This window comes from Solea solea, chromosome 14, assembly GCF_958295425.1.
Source record: "Solea solea chromosome 14, fSolSol10.1, whole genome shotgun sequence".
Taxonomy (NCBI): domain Eukaryota; kingdom Metazoa; phylum Chordata; class Actinopteri; order Pleuronectiformes; family Soleidae; genus Solea; species Solea solea.
Window position 1 is genome coordinate 17,639,071 of NC_081147.1, and position 15,716 is coordinate 17,654,786.

Genomic DNA, 15,716 nt, shown 5'->3' on the forward strand with positions numbered 1-15,716 from the left:
ATCTTAACATATTACATGGGCATACCCCTTGCTTGTAGGCTGTACAGACGCAGACACATCGACATGAATATACTCCTTTTATGTACTGTTTCAGTGCACAGACACACACATACAGCCACATATACACAAAGGGAATTTGCTGGCACACAAAATACACATCACCCAAGCTTTGTTTGTTTGTGCTTTATTCTCAGACCCACTATAGCAGAAAGGACATCACACAGCAAAGAGCTGTCGATAAAACCCACTGTGCGTGCCCTGTAGTGTTTATTTTAGTATTAAAGGTAAGGTCACATCATGGTTCTGAGAGCAAGCTCCCACTGAGGAAAATCCTAAACACTCGTATATCATATCTTACATGAGATTTCCTGAACTTTGATTCCAGAAACATTTGGTGTATGATGCGCTGCATGCCACTTCTGTCTGTGGTGTTGTTTTTAAGGTGGATACACATAGAACATTTAAATCAATCGTTCTCAAAAAAAAAAATCTCAATCTCAGAGCTTATTCCTATTAAAGGAGTATCTTCATTTATTTGTTCACGTCCATGTTCAGATTAGAAATTCAGAGGCTTGCATGTTTTTTTAAAGTCACCATTGTCATGGGAATATAAGTGGGGCACATGCACACACACACCGCTAAATGTCAACCTACTTCCCCTGGGTAAATGAGTCATATGATGTTTGGAGAGGTGTGTAACCGGCCCCATGTTAAAAGTTGGTGCTATCTGGCCTATTAAAAAAAATCACACCGACAGTAAATACCAAGTGTTTTTAATATTTCATACATTGCAAAAATCTTGTCCGTGTTACATGGGTTATAGTGGAGACTTTTACAATGAGATATGGTAAATGTATTTGTGTAGCACTTTTCTAGTCTTGTTGACCACTCAAAGCTGCTTTACACTTCAGTTTTTGCCATTCACCCATTCACACCCATTCACTCACACTTTAATGGGCGGCACATTTTTCTATCACACGTCTTTCCTACTAATTCACACACTGGCGGCACAGCTGTCAGGAGCAACGTGAGGTTAAGTGTTTTGCCCAAGGACATGTGAACTAGTGGAGCTGGGAATAAACCCACAACCTTCCTTGTTGAAAGACAACTCGCACTATACCGTCAAGATCAAATGGGAAGTATCCATTCAGTACAAAGGAAGGTGCAACATGAGCACATGTAATACACTTACAGACACCTTAATATCTTGCAATCTTGGGTTAAAGTCCAGCTCTCCTTCACGGGAAGGACACAGTCACATGAGTGCTAACTTACCCATTTGTCTCTTTTGTGTGATCTGTAAATGAGAGACAATTTGCATTATGTGGCACTGGTATAGAGATTAGGTTTGATTTATGCTCAAAAGACATTTATCATTCAAAGCAAATTAGTTTCTTTTCTCAGAGGAACAATGGTGGACTGCCTGACTCCGCCCTAAAGCTTTGTGAACAAAAAAGGCTCACTAAACTGGAACTGAGTCCATGTAATTCAGACCCTGATATGGCCACTTCTTCTAATTTTACATTAGCCCGGCTTTCTTTTCTCCCAGTTATGAGCATTAATCACAGTCACACAAGCCAATTAGAGGTCAAAACAAGGGTTGCTTTTTCATTGGTTATTCTTGAGACAAGGAACCAAAGGTTTAAATCAAAGGTTTTCCCAACCTTTGAAATAGGTAGAACATTCGGAGAAGCCAAAGTAAAGAGAAAATGGCTTTGTTTCTTTTGTTCTTTTGTTTTCCTTTTTGTCCAGACAGCCATTTGCGGATGATGAGCTGACGGTGCCTTTCATTTCTCTGAAATAGGCAGTTGCAAAACAACCTCCACTGTTTACTACTGTCCCTTTTGAAAATGATTTGTTGGAATTGGTCCCTGACACAGCTCCAGGATATTTTGTCGTTAACATCCCAGATCTGAAAGTGCTTTTGACCCCCTCCTCTTCGTCCATCTGTCCCTTCTCCAGCACAGCACACCTGAACCACATATCTGCAAACACACACTGAAACTCCCGTTTGAACCTGAGTCCAGAAAAAATCAAAAAACTGTCGTCTGACAGAGTTTAATGTTGTTTTTTTCGATACACTGTATGTATCGTCTAGAGTCACAATAAGCCCAGGAGGACATCAGAGTCAAAGGAGTCATTCTGACTGGCATGACTTTCAACCTTGGCGGAGGTTTGATGGTTAAGTGTTGAGGGGGTTGGGGGTTATTGGCTGCTAATACATAGCATAGCACTCAGCCAGGAAGATTAATGGTCCTGACTGCATCAACCCCAACCACTGCATCCACATAAATACTGAGCCATGAACAACCCATGTCAGTACATATCACCAGCTGTCATGTTAAATAATCTCACTATTAAATATCTCACCACCCCCAATCAGCCATCTAACATGTATCATAGCTGTGTGTGTGTGCATGTGTGTGAAAGCTGCTTGTTTTCTTCTGTCAATAAATAGCATGTGATTAAGGATATACAAAAAATTCAGGTAACAATAATAACAATAATAATTATTATAAATGCTGTTTTGAACATTGACACTTTGGAATTTAAACGTTTTACAAATAAAACAGCATTTTAAAGTGGCAGAAGTTAAAATATTATAGAATGTTTTAGGGTTCATAATGTAACGTTTGTGGTTTTCACATAATCATGTCCTCGATCTGTCCCCCCTGCATGCATTGCGTCTTTCCTGCACTGCAAAAAGTAATACAGAATGCCTTAAGAGCTGAACTGAAATGCCCGAAGAAAATACATATAGATCTATGTTGTTCTTATGTCGACACACTGGTGATGATTGGATTTTTAAGTGGGAGTACACCATCTTTATCTGAGTGGTAGCCAACTTGAAAGCGCTGGTCTTGCTCCTTTGACATTGTCACACTCTCCTAATTTCCCGCAAAGTCCCCACTCTGATCCCAGCTGTAGCACGAGAGAAATCATGTAAATTTATTGGTGACATTGAGATGGTTCTTTGCTATTCAAATGAGGCCTGCCTCGTCAGACGCTAAATGATAGCGCGTATTGGCTTGTAGCGGTAACCTCCCTGCAAACAGCTGTGACCCCATGCAGGAAGTCAGACATCCCACTTCCTGTGGCAAGCTGTGCTGCTAGCTCTTCTGGCCAAGGATGGCTTTCTAATTGGTGTCCTCTCACCTCTCTATTCTGAGATGCTCCTGCCTGACAGGTCTTGGCAGGGAGAGAAGATGCCCTTGGAGAAGGGGTAGTCTGATCAAGAAAATGCCGGTGTGCAACACTGCAGAAAACGTCCCTCAAAGAAAGGTAAGTTTTATAAGAATTGAAGAACAACAAAGGAACTATTCCATGGATCCCTTTCATTCCTGCAACAGTCAATCAAAATGTATTTTTGTAAGTGACAGGCTGAGCAGCTGCGTATGGTGCGACACGCTCCTCGAACTTTTGTTTTTCCAAACTGCATTGTATGTTTATGAGAGCTGATTGCAATGAAGGTGGTGATTTTTGTTTTCCCTTTTTCTGATTTTATCTGAAATTTGAGCATTCAGTTGTGTTTTACCAAGTTGAATGCTGAACAAATGGTGTAAACTAACAAGTCAGTCAAATCAAAATATGCCCATTACATTGCTCAGTTATGGCCAAAAAGGTGTGGCGTGAGGATACAATGACCTTGACCACCATCCTTTATTTTAATGTTCCTCTCATGATACATTTTGTTCAGAAACATTTTTTGTTTGAGTACAAAGGTCCATATTAAACTTGAAGAAATGACCACCAATCAATCTGGACAAATCACATTTAAGAGGCATTACATTGACCTTGACCTTTGATCATCAACGTCTAATCAGTTCATCTCTGTTAATCTTAAAGTGGAGGATTATTTGTTGTCAACAAACTATGGGTGACACAATTCCGCACACGGGTGACAATGGAGCTGCGTTGGGCTGCTGAAGGGTGTGTCTGTGCGCAAACGGATAGAAGCAAACAGAGAGTGATTTATGTTGGTAATTAACTGACAAATGTCTTTCCCTTTTTTTCCAGGACCTCTGCAGTGAGAATTCAGGGTACTGGATGTCGAGGTGTAGGACTTGGCCCGTCTCTCAGCTGGTGGCCACCTGGCTCCCGACTCTTCTTCTGATTTCAAAGAAATATCTATATTCTATGCAGAGGTGGGTAGTAACGCGCTACATTTACTCAGTGGCGGTCGTTACTTTATTTTATTTATTTATTTTTTATTACATGCGTGATCTATTTCTCTCCCTGTTGGCTATGGCTGACAAAATCTGGCCAATCAAATGCTGCCAGTTGAGTCACATGACAAGTGTTGTCATGTGACTCTGTGGCACCAGCTGTTAGCCGCAGATTTCGGCTCCAGGTGGACTTAAAACACACCAGCGGCTCGTTGTTTACTGTGTCCGACACCGAGGCTCTGGTCTCCGGGTTTTGGTCTCCTGTCTCTGGGTTTTGGTCTCTTGTCTCCGGGTTTCTGTTGTACACTCCAGACGCCGGGTTTCAGCTCTTAGTTGTTTCAGCTGTCAGCTGAGCGGCCAATCAATACTTTTACCGTGCCGATGTATCTGAATTGGCTAATCTGAATTGATTGTACTTTTAGTTAAACTGTGATGTATTTAATTTCCCAAATAATTAATATACTATTGTTTTAGTTCAAATGTTATTTATTTTATTATAAAGACCGTATTTATTGTTTTATTTAAAATATTATTATTTAACATATCCTAATTTGAACATTGCTGTTTTATATTATATTGTGTCTATTTTGTACCGTTTGTGTTGCTCTGTATATTTCAAAAATAAGTAATTATTTTCACGAGTACTTTTACTTCTACTTGAGTAATTGTTATCTTAAAGTAACAGTACTTTTACTTGAGTAATTTTTTTGGCTACTCTACCCACCTCTGATTCTATGTATACATCTTGAGGGGAGCTAATAATAATAGATTCTAAATATTGAAACTCGGCAGATGTATATTTCTTTTTTTTACCATTATCATACATGCATCTGTGCTGTGTCTCGTCTGTCATTGATGCCTGACCCTGAAGGCGCCACCTCAGGTCCGACCATTTTTTTCTTTACCTTCACCACTATAGAGAACTGTGATCAAGCAATAAGCTTTAATATATGAGGACTTGTACAATAGCACAAATGGATAAATTAAATATTAAAAGCTCAGCTGGACTTCTCTTGTCAACACCATCGCAGTAGACTGCAGCAGTGATTTCTCTCCACACTGTTGCTGTCTGACTTCCTTTGATCTCACTATTCAGGCTGACAAACAGAATCACCTTGATCTTTTGAAAGTCCAACGTGATGATGCTTATTTGCAGCTTCTGAAGCTTCTCTTCCTGGTCATATTCTGCATCTCAGTGTCGAAAAACTCAACGGGCGAGGTCTCGAAAACCTTGAATATATCGGGGCGTGGCATTCAAATTGGAATCATTTCTCAGGCACCACATTTATCAAAGCCTAATCAGGTGTATGCCGGGATTGGGTGGCATTTATGAATCAGACATGTGACTTGGTGTAGGCTGGTATTTACACTTGAATCTACACCCACCAAAAAAATACACCGTAAATACCCAAAGTCCAAGTGAATGTTGAAGAAAATTTCAAGAATTTCCACTGATGTAAAACTGAGATAGGAACAGAGGGATGGATGGACATATGTATACAGATGTGGAGGCATATTTGCCTAAAAATAATATTTATTTCACAGAATTGTAAATTACAGATGTGTACTGCTATACTATAGCTCCACTGACAGTGTTGCTTGCTGTGTAATCTGGCTGCTATCTGTATGGATTATCAAAAAACAAACAAACAAACCAAACAACTACCCACTTAAATGCACAAAGGTTACTTGCCTTCATGATTTCCTCATTCCACCTCTTGACTTTCAGGTCACTTTTGGTTCATGCACCCTCTAGCAGTTCTTTGATGATTTTGTTATAGTGGGTGTCTGGTGTAGTACCAAGAACCATCTGCAGCTAAATGTCAGTGAGATCAAGGGGCTGATAGAGGATTTTCGACAGAGCAAGCAGCTACTGACACCTGTCATCATTCAGGGTGAAGAGGTGGAGATGTGCAGACCTACAAGAACCTGAGCATCAACAAATCAGACCGATCTGACAAAAGAAAGACCATGTACCCCGAGAAGGCCTGCATTCATCTGAGATTTAGTTTTAAGCAATAGGCTATTTTCAAGTTAAATTCAGCAGCTGAGCCCACAGCGTTGAGAAGTGTGTCTGGATTTCACTGTTTGAACACAGGCTGGTCCAATATGGAGTTCAGCTTTCTTTCCGATGTATAGTATCCTGTTCTTATTTCTTTGGTGACTATTAGATTAATCACCCTATTAACAGAACAGAATATTTTCAACTCAAATGTCTGTAAGCACACTCCAATTGTATGGGTAGAGAGTTAATAGAGTGGAGAAATCCAGTGTGTGGAACATATATCATGGTTTTGATATTGAGTGCACTCGCTGCCTTCAGACTTTATCTGATAATGCACAGAGGGAAGGAGCCACAATCTGTATTGTTAAAGCCAAAGCCTGTGCGCATCAAACATCGAAATGTCAAGTTTGGGCTAAATTCAAAGGATAAATTATTCATATAGCCCAAGTAAAGAATGTGCACGAGGTCACTAGCAGGCCTCACAAGCAAAGGAGAACTTGACAGGGAGCAGCACAAGAGTAGTCTTTCGACCCCTGTTAGGAAGGGGTAAGGGGGTGGGGGCATCTCTGAGGCAGCTATTCAAGCAAGCAGGGTAAGTGACCTGCTCAGTAAACCATAAACTAGTGTGAAGACTATGCAAAAAAGGTCTTCGGCACTGTACACCAAGTTCTTTTTGGCGAGACAGCATGCTCACCTTGGGGAGGTGATAAAGTGAGGCGAGACATGTCAAGTCAAACACACTGATGTCAAAGCAGATTCGAGAAAGTGCTTGATCCCAGTGATGTACTTTAACACCATGACAGGAATCAGAGGAATTGCCTCCACCTTTGACACAACGAGACAACAAGATTTGCCTCAAATACAACATGATGCTGTTGATTGGATTGCACTGTGAGCATTAATGAGCTAAAGAAAACTTGTTGGAATAAATGTTATTCTTTTCTTTCGACGTAATTTAGATAGCGAGAAGGCGTTACAGGATTACAGGCCCACTGGGACAAAAGACTTAGACAGCTAACAGACATTTGATCCTACAGTCTACTGGGGGATTACTTATTTGCGGGCACAGTTCAGTCTACGTTCGAGAATGTTATTGTTCCTCCTATAGAGAGGAGAGAGAGAAGCTTCCAATCTGTCAAGTCATGCTATGATAGTTTGAAATTGATCATCGTAAACTTATTCGGATTAATAATTTTACAAAGACGGCAGCCTCCTTCGTAAGAAAATGCACTTCTATCATTTCACATTATTTACCCTTTTCTTTTCATCTTAAGAAAGATTGTGTCACAAAAAAATGGAAGCAACATTTTGCTATTGACCTTTTTCTTGATAGAAAACAATTTGGTTTTTCTCTGAATATGTGCATTTAATCCCGTGGGCACACCTAGCTCACCCTGAAGACTATGTTGCTTTAAAGAGAAACTTTTTATTGAGCCAATTAATCCCTGTAGACAAAAGTAACTGTTTCCCATCTTACAAGACCCTTTCTTTCAAAAACACAGAACACTATATTTCTACTCTGAATCTCCGTGGCAGTGACAAGGAAACCAATGCTGACCTTCATTTAGACTATGGAATGACAATACCTGGGGGGGTAAGAAAATGTGAGGGTGGGGAGAAAAAAGGGAAATCAATAGCTCATTTTCTGCTTTTTTGTATAGGGATTCTGATGTTTGCCGAGATAAAGGTCGACAAGCCTGAGAGATATCTTGCACCATCTTAACTTGAATAAGCCTGAAATTGCCATTGTGTTCACAGCAATTTAAAACTTAGAAATCAGATTTTTTCCTTTATTCTAATGTCTCGTAAAATAAGGTGTGGATTTGTATTAAAGTACCTGTATTGAATGAAGAAGAAAAAAAAAAAAAACACTCCAGCCACTTTATTACTTGTTATATCAAGTATCTAATCAGTAAATCACATTGCAGCAACTGCATTTAGGCATGTAGACATGGTCAACACAACCTGATATTCCAACCGAGCATCGGGATGTGGAAAGACGAAGATTGATGGTGCCAGACAAGCAGGTCTGAGTGTTTTAGAAACTGCTGAATTTCTGGAATTTTTTATGCACAGCCCTTTCTCAGGTTTGAAGAGAATGGTCAGAAAAAAAATAGAAAATATATCCAGCGAGCAGCAGTTCTCTGAATGAAAATGCCCAGAAGTCAGACAAGAATAGGCAGACTGGTTTGGAATGACAGAAAATAACTGCAACACACATAGTCACTCATTACAACCATGAGACAACGTGAAACCATGAACAGCAGAAGACCAAATTGGAGTACCAGTAATGCCACTTTATTAGGTGTCCTCTATACCCAATGGGTGTATGTATTCTCTTCACATGTATGAGAACAGAGAATTACAATATCCTGAAGAACTCCAATTTAAACAATATAGGTGCATTTTCTATACAAGAATACTTGTTATGGGAGGTGCTACCATGATTAAACTGTAATTTGTTCAAGACCCTGGTCACAGTAAAATGTCTGGAATCCCAGAAAAGCATCGACACAGCTGCTAAGGTGTGTCTAAGCTCTATATTGACATACATGATCCAAAGCACTTATCGTGAAACATCAAAACCACTGTAAACAGCTTGGATGAAACGACCAACCAGATGTTGATTTCATACCCTACATATTTACAACTGACGGTGATGATGGAAGACTTTGCTCATGGACTGACATGGCAGTTAGCAATATAATCACATGCAAATCTGGCGTGTGATCAGAGATGAAAAGACAATCGAAATTGCACAAGAAGAAGAAGGAGTGCATCAGAGCTCTGATGATTAAAGACGCGAAGACTGTTGAAACTAAACACATTTGTTAATACACTGAATAGAATACTTCAAAACAAAATAAAACCTCCTTTCACCTGCCACTCTATGCAGCAGTGCTGTCCATCCCGTGCTGTTGCTCCCTGATGTGTGACCTCACAATAATTTGTAGGTTTGTAGGTTTTGGACGTGATGGATGTGAAAGTCTCCTGTGGACATAATCACACCATCTCCACATCCATCATTTCCCCCATTCAAAGAAGTGTCAAGCTCTGGTAATTATGATGTCTTCTCTCAGCAGGGTGGATGTGCCGAGATGGGTCAGAACCCTCCTACTTGTGTCAGGACTACTTTAGAAAGGGAAGAATGTGGACAGCGTCTTTCCCAGGATGACACAGGAGCAAATAAACTTTTAGCAGAAAACAAGGCGTGACACAAATTTGAAATCTGTTCATGTGCTGGAAAAACAAATCCCAGTGTACTGATGGGCGAGTGCTTGTGTGACCATAATCCTGTGTAAATTTGAAATAAATATATAACACTATAAAATTCAAGTTTAATTGTGCATTTCCAATTGTAGATGTTATTATTTGTTACTCCATGGTCATGCTTTTTAAGACCATATTGTACAGTATTGCTGTACTTTTAGAAAAAATTACAATGGTGCATTCACACGAGATGCAAACGCAAAATTGCGCATTACATGTGTGAGTATGGCAAATGAAAAGAAAACACAGATACCTGACGGGAGCTAAATGTGTTCACGGTAAAGTGCCACCAATAGCCTGAATCAAGTAGCATATGCATATTTCACAATTCATGAGATAGTCCGACCTCCACATTAAATTTACCATATGATATCAAAAACGTAGTCTTTCTTAATTTGTTGTGGGTTGTTACTTTAACATTGTATTTTTTTTTTGTAAAAACTACATCTGTTTAAGTTGTGCCCTTAAGATCTATGTATCAAAACTGTGCCTGTCAGTTACAGCTGTAGTGACAAGGCATCGTGCAAAACCTTTCAATAGAACATGCATTAATCGCCAATGCACATGGAAAAGGACTCATTCTTAGTGATATCAAAAACATATATAGATGACCGTAAATGTACTGTTACAGGTAACGGGGGAAGGTGAATGTTACCAGTAGCTGTAAAAGCACCTGTTGTATGTAATTATTTGTGACATTGATGACATAAGGACTGCAACCAGGAAACAGATGCTTGCATCTAACCAGTCTGCCGGGCTACTAATGAATCATGAAGCCCTTGAATGCTAAGTGGCATTTGAGAAGTCCCAGGGTGTGCTTGTTTTTTTTTCTCCTCATCCCCAATGGCTTTCCCGGTGCACCTACACTGTGACAGCTATATGCCTCACTTCCAGTGCCTCATATGGGCAGCCTGTCACGTCTGTGGTGAGGCATTACTGTATATGCCCTAATGGAAAACATTCAACAGGACAATACTACACCAATCAGATGTTTGCATGGTAATAGCGCAGCAAAATATCAGCACATTTGCTCTGAGAAAAACATCCTTGCAGTTTCGATTTCCAGTTGATTGTGATGCCAAGATATCAATGGAAGCGACCGGTAGCATGCGGAAGGTCTTTTATCTGAATAAACAGCACCCTTTGATTGACTTGCAGACAAAAGCTGTGTGTCTGCTGTGATCAATTATCTCAGATGAAAGTGACAAGGCCGCTGCACCTTTACACTGTTGCATTTCCCTTTCGTGAGCCTCAGCGCAGGGAGTGAGGGGATGTCTCTGTCAGCAGATCTACCTCTTGAAATGTGGGCTTCTCAGCTGTGACACTTGCTCAAACAGCAACAGAGATGTGGCTGCAATATGGAAGAGAGGTGTCAGTTATTGAATGACCCCCTCCCCCACCCCCACATATTGGTGGAAAAGAATGAGGTGTCAGAAGAACACTGGTAATAGACTGGAATACAAAAAAAAATGATGCGGAGTGTCCATCAAATTGGAAGAAATCTGTCAATATTTTAAAAGCTTAGTTGCCTGAGAGTCAACTGTGGAGACCGTGTGTGATTCAGGGGAATAAAAAAAATGATTTGACAAATTTACAATAAATCATTACAGACTTAGTTAATTTCAAGAATACAGTCAAGAACATGTATGTGGTTATTTACCTTTTGCAACTCTTTACGCCTGTAAAACTAAATACAGTTGTCTTAGTTTCACTATCTTACACATTTGCATGTTGACACAATACATACGCTTGACATTTCAAAAGATTTCAAATACACCTATGCCCCTCCTTTTCCCCGTCGCTCTCCCTCACTCGCGCGCTTCCATTCCTTCCTTTCTCGTCTTGTAAATCTCATGGCATCAGTTGTGAAAGCTGCTGGGATCTGCTATTTTGTTCTCTTTGGGATGGCTGCCTCTTCCCACTTGATCCAAACAGTCAGCTTAGGGAGCTTATGGCACACATGCGCACATGTTGCCAAGGAGCTGTCACAAAGATGCCCGCACAAAGGATTTCTCCTGCACACTAGTGGAGTTTGATATCCAGAACAGCACTTTCCCTCGGTATTTGAATGTACATAGCGGGGTGGGTGTGTGTGTGTTTGTGTGTGTGTGAAAAGCAGAATTCACTACACCACAAGCCCACTTTAGTAACAAAATATCAGCTTGAAGAATAAATGGGTGTCAACGAGGTTCGCGATGCAGCTTGACAACAGTGACAATGGGGTTTATTTGTCAGACAACATTCAATAACGGATGCCATGCAAAAGAAGATCGAGCAGAACAGGGAGGAGACAATCGGGGATGATAATGTGATTATGCAGTACTTTTCAACACAGTACGAGAGAAAATATGTAAAAAAGCAGACAACGGCACAGGAAGAAAGGTTTTTAAAATACACAGACTCAGAATGTTTATTGGGGATCATGAACTCTTAGGTTGTGTAATCACAACTCAAAAGTTAGCCTTTCCCCCCTTTGATTATAATGAAAACACAGCCCTGACAGTTGAGGTTTATATTTTTTTTTTTCCGTCAATATACCCTGATGATTACTGGCACACCAATGTCATTCACCCTGGGCAGGTTTGGTTTAAGTGTTTGGAAAAACTCCAGAGTGAATCTTCAGCCGGTGTCCATCTAATGGCATCAGAGACTCGTGTGAGCCCCCCGACCACAGACAGCACTCAATCAGTCTGGGCCCTCAAACTGACCTTGCTCTGCAATCATCTAGCTACAGGGGATTAGGCAATCACTCAAACCACCTGGAAAGGACTGTTTGTTCACATCCAAAAGCCTCCACCATATCAGAGATATACTGTATGTCAAATATTTTTTTTTTCTTTTTTTCTATACCTTAAGCCCAGGGATTCATCAATAACTCTCTGATTTGGGAGTAATCCCAGTGTTTCAAACAAACTAATTTACAGGGTCAATTGTTCATTTATCCCTTTGCGTTTCTTCAGCTGGAGGCATGCTCATGCACTGCTAATTGGACATTGTTCCATGATTGTATCTATTATACAATCAGGATAATGAGGAACTTCGCAAGATAAATTCAGCCTTGTCTGCTTTAAGCAATAACACATACAGAATATCACATTTTTTTCTTTTGCTAACCGTAATTGTTTGTGTTTATAATTGCTACAGTCTTCAAAAGCAGACCTGGTTATTTTACACATACTCCCACCAGAAGTCCCTTCTACATCCTCAACAACATCCTACAGCAGTCCGCCCCCTTTTGACAGTTACATTAACAAATGCAAATGAGACAATCAAAGACAAATCGGAACTGAAGATCACTGATATTTTTTGTATTGTTTTCTTTTGCCATCGTACATGTATGTATGTGATGTCATGTCTTAATCATAACGATTGAATAATTACAACATGATACCAGCAAATTTGGACATTTCCCTTTCTGCTCATTTTGAAAAAGCCTCCGTCGCATAAAAAATATACATGGTTAAAAATGTTCTGAATAGGATCTGATGTACTTTAACATATGCCTGATCTGTGGTTTGTCTTCAAGTAAATATTTGCAAAGTAAAACAAAGTTAAGAAATCAGTATTTAATATAAAATAGCTGTCATTTAATTTAGTCAGTATTTGCTGAATGGAACGCACACACTTTAGGCAAATGGCAAGAGTGAAAAATAATATACAACAACTTTAAGTCATTTATTAGCCTCGATGGATGGTGAAAATGTATTTACACTTCTAATGAAACAAAAACATTTTATTTTTGGTTTGTGAATGTGCATGCTAAGCTGAAGAAGACAACTGCATTACAACTAAGTGCCCTTGAGAAGCTAAAGTGAACTTACAGTGCAGTCAAAACCCTCTGTGACAAATGTCAGTGCATGATATCCGTTATGCATATTCATTACAATCTGCACCTAGAGCACTTACTCAATGTGTGGCCTAATAAATTCAGCACTCGTGTCTTAATGTTGTACAAGTAACGTTCGTTTTACTGACATAGCTTCTTTTCTGCGGTACAATGCGAGGTAGAAATGCTTCTGCCCTAACTCAATAATTTGTCATCATATAGTGGAAGAAAAAAACGATCACGGCACGAAGGGAAGAACTGACATTTCAACTCGTGACACCAAACAGCGACGTTGCTTATACCTGGACCTTCTGCAATATGTCAGTGTGTTCGTACAAATGAGAGGGATTTGCTGCCAGGAATTTCCAATAACGGCGCTGCATCTCGCTCATCAGCGCGACACTGTTTTCTCACACAAAGTCTGATTTCAAAAGCCCCGTCGCATTCTCGCTATCTGTAATACTTCCTGCTCCCAATTACGCTCCCCTCATTAGGGTAATTTTCTGACAGTGCTGCATTTGCATTCCGTCTGCGACAGGCGACAGCAATGTCAGTCATTAATCATGGCCCAATGAGGGCTGTCAGAGCATTGTCATGCTTGTCAAAAGTCTGCTCTCTAAACTCCCTCCAGTTATCAAATCCAGATCTCTGACCCACATGTGAAGCTTGACAGAGCTGGAGGTGACCTCTTTTGAGCAGGTAAAAGTGTGTAACTGTGCATGTGTGTGTGTGTGTGTGTGTGTGTGCGGGTGGGTGGTCGTGGTGTAAAACATTTAAATTTTTATATATACATATATATATATGTATATGTATATATATATATATATATATATATATATATATATATATATATATATATATATATATATATATATATATATGTATCTGTATATATATATATATATATATGTATATGTATATATATATATATGTGTGTATATATATATATATATACATATATAAACACATAATAGTGAACATAATTTTAACAGACTGGTGACTGTGTGCTAACAAAAGACCAATGATTAGATGGTGCTGAAAAGAATGTACACACAAAAATCACTGTTGGTTTTCTAGAGCCCAGTGACACTTAATCCATGCCAGAATGCCCGATGTGAGACAATGAAATGTTTGCACTATTTGGATTGGCTTTATGTTAGCTCTTCTTTTTCGGTCACTCCAAATAACACCTTGATGTCCATTATCTGTACACATAATTGCCATATTGATTTTCCCTGTTGCTTCTTTCTTTTCATCCCACATGCTTTTTCACTTGCCTTTGTTTGACAAATGTTCTTGAAAGTAAAGGTTGATTGCTTACAATAATACTTTAGACAGGGTCCGTGGTACAGTACAGTACAGCATATTTGACACATGTTGTTGTTACTCTTCATTTTCTTCAAAGCACACGGTAATATTTCGAGAACATATTCTGGTTAGATAGATAGATACATAGATAGATAGATATCTATAGAGCTGTATAGAAAAAACAAAACAAAAACAGGAAAACAACTGCTCACCATGGAACTTGATTTCATATTCAAACAACAAACACAACAAACTTGGCATCTACTCTGTTGTTTTATTTGATCATCCAGATTTCAAAGAGGAGGGAGCGGCATCCTACCATTGGAGAGACTCTGACAATAAACTACATGGAGGAAGAGCTTCAGGGACTCGCTGCCTTACTGCAGGGATGCTGTGTGTGTGTGTGTGTGCTGAACATGAACAGGCTTGTCAGGCACAGTGGCTGCCCTGTGATACTGTCTTTAGATTTGCACAAAGGACTCACAGTAAAAGCAGTTTCTCTGATCTACTTCCTTACTGCGAAAGGGGCATGATATGAACTGAGTATCTCTTTATTACCTGTTGGGCAAGCAAAGCTATATATATATATATATATATATATATATATATATATATATATATATATATATATATATATATGTTTCTCATCGTATTTTATTTAGACAGGTACACCCTGAAAGTATAAAAAAGTAGAGCAGTAGATAACATTATGCTGCTTATCGTAGCTCAACAACTGTAAACTGGCTTAATGTTAAATTTTAAAACCGTCACTCAGGGTCCCCAGAGGATGAATCCTAGAGATATAAGGGATTTTTGACATTTAAAACCACCATGGTGTCACCATGGTGGTTTTGTATGAAATATTGCAACAGTTGTTTGCATTTTACAGCTATTTAAGGTCCCTTGAGGTTGAGTTTAATGACCTTTCATCAATGGGTACAAATATCACAATATCACCGTGCCAAAGTAAAAGCTCATATATAGCTGCTAGATCTGGTAGAGAAATCCACACAAGCAGTCCAAGGATTTTAAGTATATAAAAAAATAAAAAAATATATAAAAATAAAAAATAAATGAAATATGAAAAAAATAACAAAATCAAACTTTGGTCAAAATTCTAGATCAAGCTTCCTGTGTGCAT

At 39.3% G+C, this 15,716-nt stretch overlaps 1 long non-coding RNA gene across 1 annotated transcript in view; it reads left to right on the forward strand.

The window, feature by feature from the left end:
• LOC131472372 (uncharacterized) overlaps positions 1-15,142 on the forward strand; it is a 56,462-nt gene extending 41,320 nt beyond the window's left edge. Inside the window, exons 2-4 of the long non-coding RNA XR_009242090.1 lie at positions 3,171-3,282; positions 4,018-4,145; positions 14,866-15,142. This is a non-coding gene — a long non-coding RNA (uncharacterized LOC131472372). The remainder of the gene's footprint in view (positions 1-3,170; positions 3,283-4,017; positions 4,146-14,865) is intronic.
• The last annotated feature ends 574 nt before the right edge of the window (positions 15,143-15,716 follow it).